The sequence below is a fragment of the Syngnathus scovelli genome, unplaced genomic scaffold, assembly GCF_024217435.2.
Source record: "Syngnathus scovelli strain Florida unplaced genomic scaffold, RoL_Ssco_1.2 HiC_scaffold_32, whole genome shotgun sequence".
Classification (NCBI taxonomy): domain Eukaryota; kingdom Metazoa; phylum Chordata; class Actinopteri; order Syngnathiformes; family Syngnathidae; genus Syngnathus; species Syngnathus scovelli.
The window spans coordinates 684088-698674 of NW_026061412.1; positions in this window are offsets into that span (position 1 = coordinate 684088).

Consider the following 14587-nt stretch of genomic DNA (forward strand, 5'->3'; position numbering starts at 1 on the left):
GCATACGAATGAAACTTTTGCATATGACCGTATATGACCAAAGGGTTGAGGTCCAACCGAGACTTGAGCTGGGATCACTGGTTTCAGAGTTGAGTGTTCAAGGAACCCTCAGGTGTATAGAAGCATAGGCTTTCATGGGGCAGCACACAAGCAACCATTTCACAATTTCTACCCAGCTATATGACAATATATTTGAGGTCCCACCAAGACTTGAACTCAGAATGCTGGATTCAGTGTCCAGAGTACTTACCATTACACTATGGAACCCTGGCAGTGACAGAAGGAGGGGCATCATTTTTCTAAGCACAATGCACTCTCTAAGGCGCTCATTTTACTAAACTGACAAAATTAGTGGAAGCAGTGATTACACACTCATAGTGCTGTACACAATGTACTGGATTGGAATTTCCAAATTTTTGTTCCAGACAAATGACTACAAATTGTAAGTTCCACCAAGACCTGAGCTTGTATTGCTAGATTCAGAGTGCTCACAATCACACCATGCCAACATTATACGGTAATCTAGAAGAGCATTAGCTTTCGAACCATCCAAGATCTAAAGTAAGTTCCACCAGTTGACATTGTAACTCGGAGAACATGTGATTACTTTATCAAATACTATTTGACCAATTATTTGAGGTACCACTGAAACTTAAAACTCGGATCACTGGATTCAGAGTCCAGAGTGCTAACCATTACACCATGGAATAGACACACACACACGTACTCACACTTACACACACGCGTGCACGCACGCGCGCGCGCGCACACACACACACACGCACGCACGCACGCACGCACACACACACACACACACACACACACACACACACACACAGGACAGTGACTCTCATAAACATAGATACAAAATAGTCAGGTGACGCTTTCCCGCCTTTTCCGGACAGTATAATAGCTTGACCTGGAGATGGGGGATGTTGTTACATCTGCTGAAGTGCCGTGTGCATTGACCGCCATTAAACAATCCCAAGATCTTGCCAATAAAGAACAAACCGTTACTCCACATCTTAGTTTTCCTGACCCAGCAACAGACATCATCAACAACATGCAACAGCTGTTGGTGGAATCGAACCCGCACTTTCCTAACTGTGAAGTGGACGTGCTAACCAGTGTACCACCAAGCCGCCAAAGAGCATATAAATATTATTATGTAGAGTCAAATACAAGCCAGATTCCAGATTCAAAACCACCCTTCGACGAGGATGGGAATCCATGCGTGCAGAGCACAGCGGATTATCAATCCATCACCTTAAACTCTCGGCCGCCTCTTCTTGGACAATTTGTGTTGACACATCACATTATGTACGTTGTGCCAAGATACTTTCGATGTGAAGATATTGAAAATCCGGCGAGGATGTGATATGAAATGATGAGTGGAGACCACAATCGGGTAGCAACACATCGCCTGAATATCTCAGCCACTGCATCTCATGCATGAGTTGTATGGGCGACATGATATGGTATGTACGGTGTGGTATAACCCGCAAGGTAATATGATACGATACTTTAGATGTGAAATGATGAAGAGGTAAGCCACAAAAGAAGTGACACTGTCAACAAAGAAAAACGTTTTTTCAATGTTGTCTCACCCCAAATCTTTGGGATTATCGGATCTGCGCAGTTGGATAATTCCACCAACATTTTGACATCAACATTCTTTCATGGTCTGCCTAGGTGTCCTGGTTGAAGATCCTAAAGGTTTTGAACTCATTTTATGCTTCCGCATATAAGCCATGATCGTATAGTGATAAGTACTCTGCGTTGCGGCCCCAGCAACTCCGGTTGAATCATGTTTGCAAAAGTATTACACACAAGCTTGGAAGGTACAACCTATTCCTGGGCAATGGACACAATGGATAATGCATCTGACTACGGAACAGAAGATTCTAGTTTCAATTCCTCGCTACCTTATATGGCACATTTTGGTCAACATTAGCTATGTGCACTTGAAACTTATGCATTGAAGTGACTTAAGGACACTGTCAAGTTTTTCCAATGTTGTCTCATCTCAAGTCTTTGGAAGTCTGATAGTTCCACCAACATTTTAACATCAACATTCTTTCATTTTATGCCTGGGTGTCCTGGCTGCAGATCCTAAAAAAAGACCCTAAACTCATTGTATGCTATTGCATGATCGTGTAGCGTTGTGGCCGCAGCATCCCCGGAACAAATCTGGGTCACGGCCTAATTAAATTACCTTGCTGAATTTGTCCATTGTTCATTGTTGCCAAACAGTCTTCTGTTAAACACAAGCTTCCAGACATTACGTCCACCTATGTTTTAATATCCACTTTATTTCATCTTTTTTTAGGCCTGGCTGCCACGAGGCAGCGGTAGACATACAATTATGACCCTGAAAGAATACGCGCAAACTGGCCATGATCCATCCATCCATTTTCTGAACCGCTTAGTCCCCACGGGGGTCGCGGGCGTGCTGGAGCCTATCCCAGCCGTCATCAGGCAGTAGGCGGGGGACACCCTGAACTGGTTGCCAGCCAATCGCAGGGCACACAGAGACAGACAACCAATCGCACTCACACTCACACCTAGGGACAATTTGGAGTCTTCAATCGGCCTACCAAGCATGTTTTTGGAATGTGGGAGGAAACCGGAGTGCCCGGAGAAAACCCACGCCATGATATTTATCAAAATTCGTTAATCACCGAAATGCAGTCCTCAGGTCAATGTCATATTCGCTACCAATCGGAATGTAACGGCGTCAGCTAATTTGATACAGGGCTCGTTGGTCGAGGGGCATGATTCTCGCTTAGGGTAGGAGAGGTCTCGGATTCAACTATCGAATGAGGCCTACTTTGAAACACAGCTGTCTCCCGTTCTCTGCCATTTTCGACAGGCCAATGTCACATGCGCATCATTTACAGGCTGCATTTGTGTGACACGTGATGTTTCGGGTGGTAGCTACACTGAATACAACATGAAGGCCGTGCAGCGCATAGTGAACACGGCTGGTAAGATTAATGGTGCTTCATTCCCCTCCCTGAAGGACATTTACACCTCCCATCTCACCCGCAAGGCAACCACGATTGTGAGTGGTGTGAGTCACCCCGTTCACTCATTGTTTGATCTTCTGCCCTCTGGGAAGAGGTACAGGAGCCTGCGCTCCCGCACCACCAGACTCACCAACAGCTTCATACTTCAGGCCGTTAGGATCCTGAACTCTCTCCCCCCTTCTGCGTAGCGTCCTGTATTTTTGCGCTATATTCTGACTGTCTGCTGTATGCACACTTGCTCCATTTTTGCTCCTCGTATTTATTATATTATTTGCTTATTTATTATTTATTTATCTGTCAGGCGCGGAGCAGGGAGAGGACTCGAATGCAGAGTTTCCAAAGTCCAAAGATGTGTTTATTTTCTCCAATGGCAGTAGTAACAAAAAGCGCCTCAATATGAGGGAAAAAAGGGGGAAACTAAGGCGCCTCGAACCGAGAGAGAAAAAGGGGAAATCAAAGCGCCTCGAACCGAGGGAAAGACTATAACGAAGATAACTATGTAACCAAGTTAACATAGGTGATCAAAGTCGTTCAAAGAAGGCTTCTACGTGGAACTCGAGGGTTTCGTGATCGCTAGTGTTCTGAGCAAGGCAAGACGCACTGGCACTGGACACAGGGAAAGGCGCGGGTTATATGGACACAGGAGGGGAACACAAGTGAAGACAGTTGGTCATTGGCGCAGGTGCACACACTTGGAATCAGGGAGTCACGTGACCGGACGCACAGGGGAAGGACACACCGACTGGAACGAGAGGAAAATTACACAATAAAACAGGAAGTGACCAGGACGACACATGACAGCATGACATCATCACTCTTATTTATTCATTGTTTACTTGTATGTATATTGTGTACTATGTCTTGTCACCGTGGGATAGTGGGAACGTAATTTCGATCTCTTTGTGTGTCTTGACATGTGAAGAAATTGACAATAAAGCAGACTTTGACTTTTGACTTTGAATTTAGACATGGCTAAGAACTACCAAATGGAATGTATCAGACTCAGCATGATTCCATCTGAATTAGTGAAAGAAGCCAATTTTCACCCAGTCTCAAATCAGGTACCACAACATAATTGCAGCACAAAATCGTTTTAATGTGTCATGGACTTTGCATAGGAACCAACAATGACAAGAAATAGTAGAAGAAGCTTTTTCCACCCAGTCTCAAACTGGGGATCGTTCACGTGTTAGGCCAGTGGTCGGCAACCCAAAATGTTCAAAAAGCCATGTTGACCCACCCCCCCCAAAAAAAACATACCTGTCTAGAGCGGCAAAAATCTAAAAACTTTTTATAAGGCAATATAGACTGTCAATACATGACCTGTATGCCTACTATTAAAATAATTAAGTAGGCTACAAATACAAAGCAACAAAGCGACGCAAGACGTTGCCTCTGGATACCCAGCAGACTTTGTTGAGCAGCAGGAGATCGGCATATTCGCTCTCAACTTCATCTAGCAATTCACGGAACTGGTGGTGGTTTAATGCTTTTGCGATTGTTTTCTTCACAATTTGGATGACAAGGTTCATTACCTCCATACAATCTGGTGGGAATGTTTACGCACACAGCGCCTCTTGGTGCCCTATGCAATGGAATGCAAACAAATTTCGATCCAATGCTTTCTGTCGTAAGGTCACAAACTTTTGCGACCCTCTCAAACTTGGTGTGCCGTCTGTAGGGTCTGAAATCAGATGGCCAGTGTGTATCGCTGTCATTTAAACACTGCAGCACAGCCTCGCAGATGTCCTCCCCCCGTGTTTGGCCTTTTAGTGGTATCAATTTCTTCTTCAAGATTCAAGATTCAAGAGTTTTTTATTCGCCATGTTTGAGCGTGCCAAACAAGGAATTTGACTTCGGTAAATCACAGCCTCTGTTCAACATTTAGGTGACTAACAACAACACTCAGGACATGTGAAAAATGAAAGATATTCTCAAACATCCCCTGATCCTAAACTGATCTTAAACTCCCAAGAGGGCAAGGAAAAACTCAAAACTCCAGCTAGGGGAAATGAGAAACCTTGAGAAGAGACCACAGATGGGAGGGTCCCTCTTCTAGGATGACCAGGCTGCAATGGATGCAGAGAGGACACATAGTACAAACAGTGTAGACAAAAAGGTGTGGAAAGCGGGATGTTATTGCACAGTAATGACTCTGAGACTCTAAGAGTGGTGTGAGTTCATCAGAGCGACAGCCTGGGGGAAGAAGCTGTCTCTGTGTCTGCTGGTTTTAGTGTACAGAGCTCTATAACGGCATCCGGAGGGGAGTAGTTCAAACAGGCTGCAACCTGGGTGCGAAGGGTCTGTTGAGATGTTACTTGCACGTTTCCTGGTCCTGGACAGGTACAAGTCTCGGATAGATGGGAGGTTGATTCCAATTATCTTTTCTGCAGTCCTTATTGTCCGTTGCAGTCTGTGCTTGTCTTGTTTGTAGGCCGATCCAAACCAGACAGTGATGGAGGTGCAGAGGACAGACTGGATGATGGCAGTGTAGGCGTCGCACTCGGGCGAGACAAAAAGAGCTAGGGAGAACAAGGCACTAACAAAAAGCGTCGCTCTGTGGCGAGACAGAAAAGAGGAATCTTACTAGGACTTAGGACGGCAAGGAATCGCTGGTGGTCGGGACGAGGCAAGACACACTGGCACAAGACAAGGGGAAGACACGGACTAAATACACACAAAAGGGCTGGGAAACAGGTGCTGACAATTAGCGTCAACCACACAGGTGCACACAATTGGGATCAGGGAATACAAGACAACAGAAACAGAGGAAGGGACCACGAACTGAAACTGAAGGGATGACAAAATAAAACAGGAAGTGAAGTTACGACACCGACAAGACAGAAATCCGGAAAATAAACGTGACCGCATGACATTCCGCGCTTTATTATCTACCGGGCTGCAACAAAACTTGCAGCAGTAGTAGAGTTTGGAGATGCAATCCTTTTCTTGAAACAGTTTTTTCGTTCCTCAAATTGCACCTTTCCTCTCAGTTCCAACTGGGTGATCAGAAGCAAATTTAGCATGCTTTAGCTGAAAATGTCACTCCAAATTGCTCTTTTTGTCATATTTGACAACTTCTCATTGCAAATCAAATATTCAGGCAATCCTTCAGCATTGGCAATGAAAGCAAATGGTTGAGTCCATTCTTTCTTAAACCCTCTGTTCTTATCAGCAATCTTTCTCTTTTTGCCTTTAGAATCCATGGCCCGTCACTCAAACACCTGTTTGTTTACAACTCGCCTGTGCTGTGTCGCTTGGTATGACGCAATTTTGCGCCATTCTGATATTCAGTATTTTTAATATATTCACAACTACATACATTTTCTACAGAATAAGAATGTTTGTGTCATGATTACCATCTAAAAACCATATTTAAAAAACACAAAAAACAAAAAAAAAAACATATTTTTCCATTTTCATGCATTTTTGCAAAAGCTCCAGGTAGCAGCTAGGATTGTGCTAAAGCGCTGCATGAGGCTCTGATAAGATGCACTCACTGAATGTCTTCTTGGTTGGATTAACTGGAGGCAGCTCTGGAGTGGGTCTGCAATCAGCTAGCCAAGCCAAGAAGTAAAGAGTTGGCTTGACAGTTGAAGGAAAAAAAAAAATGCAAACACAGATTAGAGGCTGGTTCGTCCGACATGTGGTCAGGTGACCATTGTAGCGGAGTGTCGCACACCTGGCTGTTGCTGACTCAGAGACCTTCTGGCTCCTGTTTGCCGAAGTGTCCCTGGCACACTTTGCAAAGCAGACAGCACTGACAAATATATTTAGAAAATGTTGTTTCCACTCAGTCTCAAAGAGGGGGTGTTTCCAGCTGAGAAGAACACGATGACTACTACGCTATGGAAACTGCTGTGACGTCCAAAGCATTTTGAGAAGCCCGGCAAAAGTTCAACAAAAGTGAGTGAAGAAAAAAGCAGGCACTTGTGAACTTTTTGATTTGCTTTTCAAAAGTGTGCCAGCAAAAACTATTTTTTCATACAAAGAAATAAACTCCGCGTCGGGGAGATGAAGCCCGATTTGCCAAGCCGATATTGAATACCGTAATTTCCGGTGTATAAGCTGCACCGGTGAATAAGCCGCACCAGCTAAAATTCGGGGAAAATTTATTTTTTTTCTTACATAAGCCGCACGTGCACACGAGTTTTTTACAAAGAAAGACAGTACACAGAAATCCTTTTTGAAGTTTCAATAACATGCTTTAACATGTCTTTCTAAACATTGCCTGTGACGCAGCAGCAGTATCGCAGCAACACGGAAGTGTGCACCTGAGTTATCAACAAAGAAATACTGGACACAGAAAGCTTTTTTAAAGTTTTAATAACATACCTTAACATTTCTTTCCAAACACTGCCTGTGACGCAGCAGTAATACCGCAGCAACGCGGAAGTAACACAGCACTAATAGGGTTTGATTAAATAAAACATACCGGTAAAAGTCACTGAGACGCGGCGGTAACACAGCAGCAACACGGTAGCAGAGCACTAACAGGGCTGGTTAAAGTAAAAGTAAAAAAAAGAGCTTCATCGTCTTCATCTTCCTCCTGTGCACTGAAACCGTCGAAGTCTTCCTCCTCAATTTCCGATTGGAATAGCGTTAGATATCCTTCGCCACACACTTTCTCAATATCTCTTTCGTAGTCGTTTTTATCCATTTCTTCTGGCATTTTCCATGATGAGGGTCTGTTCATGCTCATCTTATTCATGCACGAAGCGCTAAATTACATTAAACTTGCGAGCGACACGAGTAGACGGGACCACGAAATAAAGAAAAGGGTGCCGCAACACAATGTCATCAACATCGACTGCCTTTAGCTTAAAAGCGGCATCATATGCATTTCTTTTTTCCCCCATAATGACGGTTTGTGTATAAAAGCTTCCTTTCAGTAATGTCCGTCTTGATCGCGTTCTGCGTGATGCGCGAAATGTTGTGAACACAAACCAGCACGTCTTCTTCGGCACATTATCTCTTCTTCGCCCATCTCGCTCTTGCTTCCTGCGAGAGCGCCCCCTGGAGGCCGGAGCCCGTAAAAATCCATAAGTACGCCGCGCCGCCATTTAAGCCTCAGGGTTCAAAGTAACCTTCTGAATAAAATGCATTAAAAGTTCACATTCATTACAACTTGTTTTTGGTGAGCATAATTGAATTTAAATGCTGATTGATTGGGTTTTAATACAATGCAGATGGTCCAAACAGCGCCACTGCTTTGTGTAATCTCTGAGTCACATGGCAGAGTAAGAGAAAAGGTTTAGAGCACAGGTGTCAAACTCAAGGCCCGGGGGGCAGGTACGGCCCGCCACATCATTCTATGTGGCCCACGAAGACAAATTGTGCATCAAATTCGTGTGTCATTACTAGAATTGCAAATTGTCTTCACTTTTAATAATATCTTTTTTTAAAAATATTTGACCAGTTTTTACTAATCTGATTTGAAAACGAGTCATCTGTCAGTTTGTTTTGTAGCTTTTACTATATATAATTGTGTTAAGAGTAAAAGTGATCAAGTCGTCACAAAAATCACGAATTTTTTTTTTTATATAGGCCGCACCTGACTATAAGCCGCAGGGTTCAACATTTTGGAAAAAAGTCGCAGCTTATACACCGGAAATTACGGTAGTTTCGCTAAAGGGTACCTGATTTGAGACTGGGTGAAAACCATTCGCACTTTTGTTGAAATTTTGCCAAGCTCTTCAAAAGGCTATACATGTAGTGTAGTTTCCATGGTGTAGTGGTTGTCATGCGGTCGCGTTTATTTTTCCGGTTTTCTGTCTCGTCGGTGTCGTAACTTTACTTCCTGTTTTATTTTGTTATCCCTTCCGTTTCAGTTCGTGTTTCCTTCCTCAGTGTTTGGTTGTCGAGTCTGACTCTCGGCTCCTGCACGAGCATTTTTATTAAGAGAAACAGGGTGGGTGTAAGAGTGGATTGAATAGAGAAAGCCCTTGACCTCTAGTCAAAACATAGCAAGGGATGTTTTACGACTTTGTGTAGGAAGGGATAAGCGATAGGGATAAATAAGGGATAAATAATATTATTTATTACAGGTTGCAGTCAAAGTCAAAGCAACATAATCATACGATAAAGATAATCTGGAAAACCCTGACACACCCTGTAGTTGTCACTTTTGGAAAAGACGAGCGTCCCTCCAATCATCGCCGGTGACGGGTTTTTCAGGCTCTGGAGACAGGAGCTCATGTCAGAAATGTCATCGTGAGTCGCGTTTGTTTCTGCGCCGGAGCCGTTCGTTCCCTTTGCATCCAAAGAATCTCAAAGGCGGATTATTTGTGTCGACAGGAGAGAGATTTGCTGCTACGATACCGACGTCGAGAATCTCTGAGGAGGAACAAAGCGTGAGGTCCTGCAAGGTGAGTCTGTTTGTTTGCGGCTGCTTGGTGTTGCGCAAGATGAAATGGCCTTTTTCTCGCTATCGTTCCTCTCGTCGATTCATCGTGAGGTGTCGCTTCAGTTTGTTCAGAGAGATGTTTGCTTCCGCGCCCGCAGGTCATCGAAACATTTTACGGCTACGACGAAGACGTGTTGGTGGACTCGGACGGATCGTCCTTGTCTTTTCACACCGACAGAACCCCCGACACGGAACCCGAAGAGGTAGCCCGCCATTTCTGCCAGCGTATTGGCGCCAAACATTCCTCTTCAGCCTGGAATCGGACTCGTCTTTGCGTCGCGGGTGCTTTGTCGCCGGTCTGACTGATTCTGGTACTAGTGCTGTGTTGCATTGGTGTGTGCATGAGGAGGCGGAGCTTCGCTACCGCCAGCTGACGCAAGAATATCAAGCGCTGCAACGAGCCTACGCTCTGCTAGCCCAGACCAGCGGAGGGGACTACGACGCCGAGAAGGAGATCAAGGTGGCGCCCCTTCCCGCAACACCCGGCCGGGTCGCAGCCTCCCCGTTCTCACCCAGCCTCGGGTGTTCTCTGGTCTGAAAGGAGGAGGAGGAGCCTCCCTCCTCCTCCTTTCAGACCAGAGAAAAGCTGATGGTAGTGTCAAACGCACCTCTTTCAATAAGGTGCCCCCGGCTTCCCGGTAACGGGTTTGTCTTAGCCGGGTTCGGAGATTCGTCCGTAATCTAACCACCCGAGTTAAATTAACTCCACCGGAATCAATCTAATTTCTGTACGACGCCAATCCCTCTCAAGTCACCCTAAGCTCGAGCCGAGTAACTCAATTCGAGGCAAGACTTCGAAGTGACCGCATCGTATTGATGGCTCCCCGCTAATGTTTGAAGTTCTTATTATGTTACGGATATTTTTAGATGTCTTTGTTAAGACCTCAGGGATTCGTTTGTATAGCGCACCCTAGCACTAGTTTTGCCGAAGTAAATGTTGATATGGGTCCGTTCTACTTGGTCGCTCAAGCAGCGAGCCGACCAACTTGTTTATTCGAAAGAGAATCGAATTAATAAAAGTGTGACAATAATAGCATTTAAGGAGAAAATTAATGCACTTTACGTTATTAATTCTAACTTCTTATATGTAGATCTAGCACTTAACTGTCGGAGTGCTTCACCCCACTTGATTGCTTTAAAAAGAATAACAACTTTCTTAAAACGAATAAAAATGTCTTACTCTATTTAGATTTGCCCAGTAATTAATTTGGAAGGCAAGTCTATTTTTCGATCGTGTCCTGTTTAACTTTTGACGCGGCCCGACAAAATTAAGAACTGGGCCGCGCCCGACGGACAATCGAAATACTTTTATCCTTCACCAACTCAAATGATCTATTTTAACCATCGTCGTTATTTTATTTAGAGGAAGTAAATTTTCAAACGAATTCACTTTTGACGAAATTCACTCTTCCCTTAAATATCTACGAAAGTTATTTAATTCTCTAACATGTTCGGAGTTACTTTTTACGCGGCCCGTCAAAAGGGGAAACGGGCCTGCGCCCTTCAAATAATTAAATTACTTTCAGTTCTACACCAAACCAATAATCCGATTCAAACACTTCCGTTAATTTATTCAGACGAAGCAAACTTTCAAACGGATTGAAATTCACTCGTGTCTCAAATAACTACGAAAGTTATTCAATTCTCTAAAATTGTCTGATGTTACTTTTATTTATTACGGTCCTATGTTATACCATAATAACCCCCCGCACATTAATCAAATTGTCAAATCAACCCCGAACCATCGATTGTACATTCAGTACAAATCAGCGCACAACAAAGTAGATGAATATACACAACACATTTATTGAAGAAACATGAAATAGAATTACAAATCTTAATCACTCCAGAAACCGAACAATTTCACCCACTGATACCCGTGTTAATAAAATCATTCAATCCCAGAACAATTCGATTGCAAAACACAGTTCATGAAAGAGGGAATCAATTTTTAGCCAAGCAAAGAAATCAAGAAGTAAAAATCACATTTGTGCTTCTCCAAACAATTTATGTCACGCCACTATTCTCATAGTGACGGGTCCCTTGATCGAATTGACTAACAATATTGCTTTAAGCTGTTACAGAATACATTTTTAGCCAAGCAAAGAAATCAAAAAGTAAAAATCACATTTGTGCGTCCATGCGTGACTCACAATCCGACACCGTGTTCCTGTTTTATTTCTATTTTAACTTGCTTAGCTTATTTTGGCCCCTTTTTTGGTCTCATGTTTTGGTCTGGCGCCATCTTTTGGACAAATTTGGAATTTCAGCTCTGCCAATTTATTCCTGTGAACAATCCATATTTTACCATTTGCACCATCTCTTCCCCCCATGTTACATGACAGTAGAAATGGGTCACTATCAAAGCAGAGTAGCAGATCTGGAGTCAGCGCTGAAGCAACAAGGACAGGTAAGCTTATCAATGAGCACACCTTTTTCTCAGACAAAATAGCTACATTCTTCAGTCACTCATTCGTCTGGCATTACTGGACCAACCCCCCCCCCCCCGAACGTGGCTGGGAAAATGCGGAGAAAAGCAAATGTCATTTTCCAGTCAACCAAAGAATTTGTGGATGAAAATGACACAACATTCCAAAGCTGTCCACGCGTTTGTCTCTTCTAGAATGTCAAGTGGGTGGAGGAGAAGCAGCTGCTGCGTCAGAGCAATCAGCAGTTGGCCGAAAAGGTGACGGAAAGAAAGGCGCTGGGCGGAGTCGCTTGGCGTCACACCCGTCCGGAAGCCCCGCAGATGAGGTCTGACTGTCTTTTTAGGTCAGGCGGATGGAGGCGGAAGAAGCGCGTCTGAAAGAGCACATCCAGGATATCCGAGACCAAAACGAACTGCTTGAGTTCCGCATCCTGGAGCTGGAGGTGGGAAGACTCGCACAAGCGTGTTGAGGCCAGAGATGTGACGGACGGACGGACGGACGGACGGACGGACGGACGGATGCATGCCTCTGCCTTTCAGGAGAGGGAGTGGCGCTCCCCCGTCTTGAAGTTTCTGCAAGTCCGTTTCCCATACGGCCTCAGCCCTTTGCAGATCTACTGCGAGGCCGACGGCGTGAGCGTACGTAAGGCGTCCCTCGCAACCCTAACCTTAACCTGAGGTCCCAGAACACCTTACATTGCTCCTTGCGCCTTTCCCCAGGACATCGTCATCAGTGATCTGATGAAGAAGCTGGACATCCTGGGCGATAACGCCGTAAGTGTATGTCGAACTCCTTATGTTCGCACTCCACGAGACTCGGCGGCTCAAATGTGACTTTTGGAAGGCTTTGCGCTGAAAGAAGCTTGTTGACGCTGTGCCTTTGGGCTCTTGCAGAATCTCACCAACGAGGAGCAGGTGGTCGTGATTCACGCCAGGACCCTTCCCACCCTAGCCGAGAAGGTAACGCGCACGCTCTCGCATTCTGCTTATGTGACAGCAGCCTTTCCTCAGTGGTTAGAATACATCAAAGTGACCAAGTCAGCACTTCAACAGAAGATGTTGGACATTGAAAGTGAGAAGGTAGACAGACACGCGACATCAGCCAAGGGGAACTCGGGGCAATGTGCCCCAACAATTCTGACCTTGAGCTGTGCTAGGATATGTTCTGCAACCAGAAGGGCTACCTGGATGAAGAGTTGGACTTCAGGAAGCGTTCCATGGACCAGGCTCATAAGGTAAGCCGCCCTCAAATCTCCCGCCGGACCACTGATGGACGAGGATTGCGGCCCAGAGGATCATGGAGCTGGAGGCCATGTTGTACGAGGCGCTACCGCAGCGGGACTGCCCCGCCACGGACGGCGAAAAAGCCAGCCACGCTGGCGTGAATGACGTGCTGACGGCGGATCAGAGACAAGAGCTTAGGAGCGCCGTGGACCAATGGAAGCGAGCCCTGATGTGGGAGTTGAGGGAGCGCGACGCTTGCATCCTCCAAGAGAGAATGGATCTGCTGCACAGCGCGCAACAGGTAAGGGCCCAAAGCCAGCCCGGCACGTACTTGCACGCTTACTGGCTTTTGAAGGCTACTTTCCATTTGTCCGTCCTAGAGGAACAAAGAGCTGAAAGAATTCATCGAAGCTCAGAAGAGACAAATCAAACAATTGGAGGAGAAGTTTCTGTTTCTCTTTCTAGTCTTCTCCTTGGCCTTCATTCTGTGGCCCTAACACCAGCTGGTGAGTGAGCTCCAGCGGCACCGCACTCGACACCTCCAATACACTGCCAGCCGGTCTCAGACGTTGGCAGACGCTCCGATGCCGACGTATACCCCCCGCCACGGTGACAGAGGCACCGCGTCACACCGGCGCTCATCCAATCAGAAGGCAGGAAAGGCAAATTCACATGCAGGGCACTCTTGAACCAGAAGAGAGCGCCACAAAAAACGGTTGTTGCCCCAAACGCGCACTAAAAAGGGTCAGAATGACAAGAGTCCCACCGGCCAGCCGGGGCCACCCGTCCATCCATTTCTTCAGGGGGGGAAAAAATTGGAGTCACCGGTGAGTACATTTTGCATTTAGCTCTGCTTTTCTGCTTCTGTCTTCAAGTGTGTGGCATCCTGCGACCAAAGATTCAGCCAACCCCAAAGCGGTTGACCTCAACGTCCCGCCACCATTCCTACCAGAGCAGGTGACGTGATGCTTTGGACATCCTTCCGTCTCAGATGCCCAAAAGTACTCTTTGCCACATCTGCGGCAACCGCTGTTTTGTTTAGTAGATTTACAGTTGTTATGCATTGGCATAATGGTGTGCACTCAAAATAGATTTAAATAAATTAAATATTTCTTCTGCCCACTCCCTTTTAAACAAGTTAACTCTGCCCACGTCCATTGACGTCTTGTCTGCGTCACGTGACCACGACGTAGCGACGTCATATAGTAACCGCTGTTTTGATCAGTAGACTTACAGTTATTATGCGTTGACATAATGGCGCACTGGTTAGCATGGCCACCTCTTAAGCATGATGTTGCGGGTTCGACGCCTGATCAATGTTAGCATGGAGTGAGCTGAAGTGCATGGCGCTGAAGATTTGAATCTTTGAAATGCGCTGAGGTCTGACATATCAGGCAGAATGGTTTGCCATCACGTTCAACAAAAAATAGAAACTTTCCCACTCTGATTAAAACGTCCTGTGTTCATCTACGTATTTTCGTTTTGCTGTGCATCTTTTCC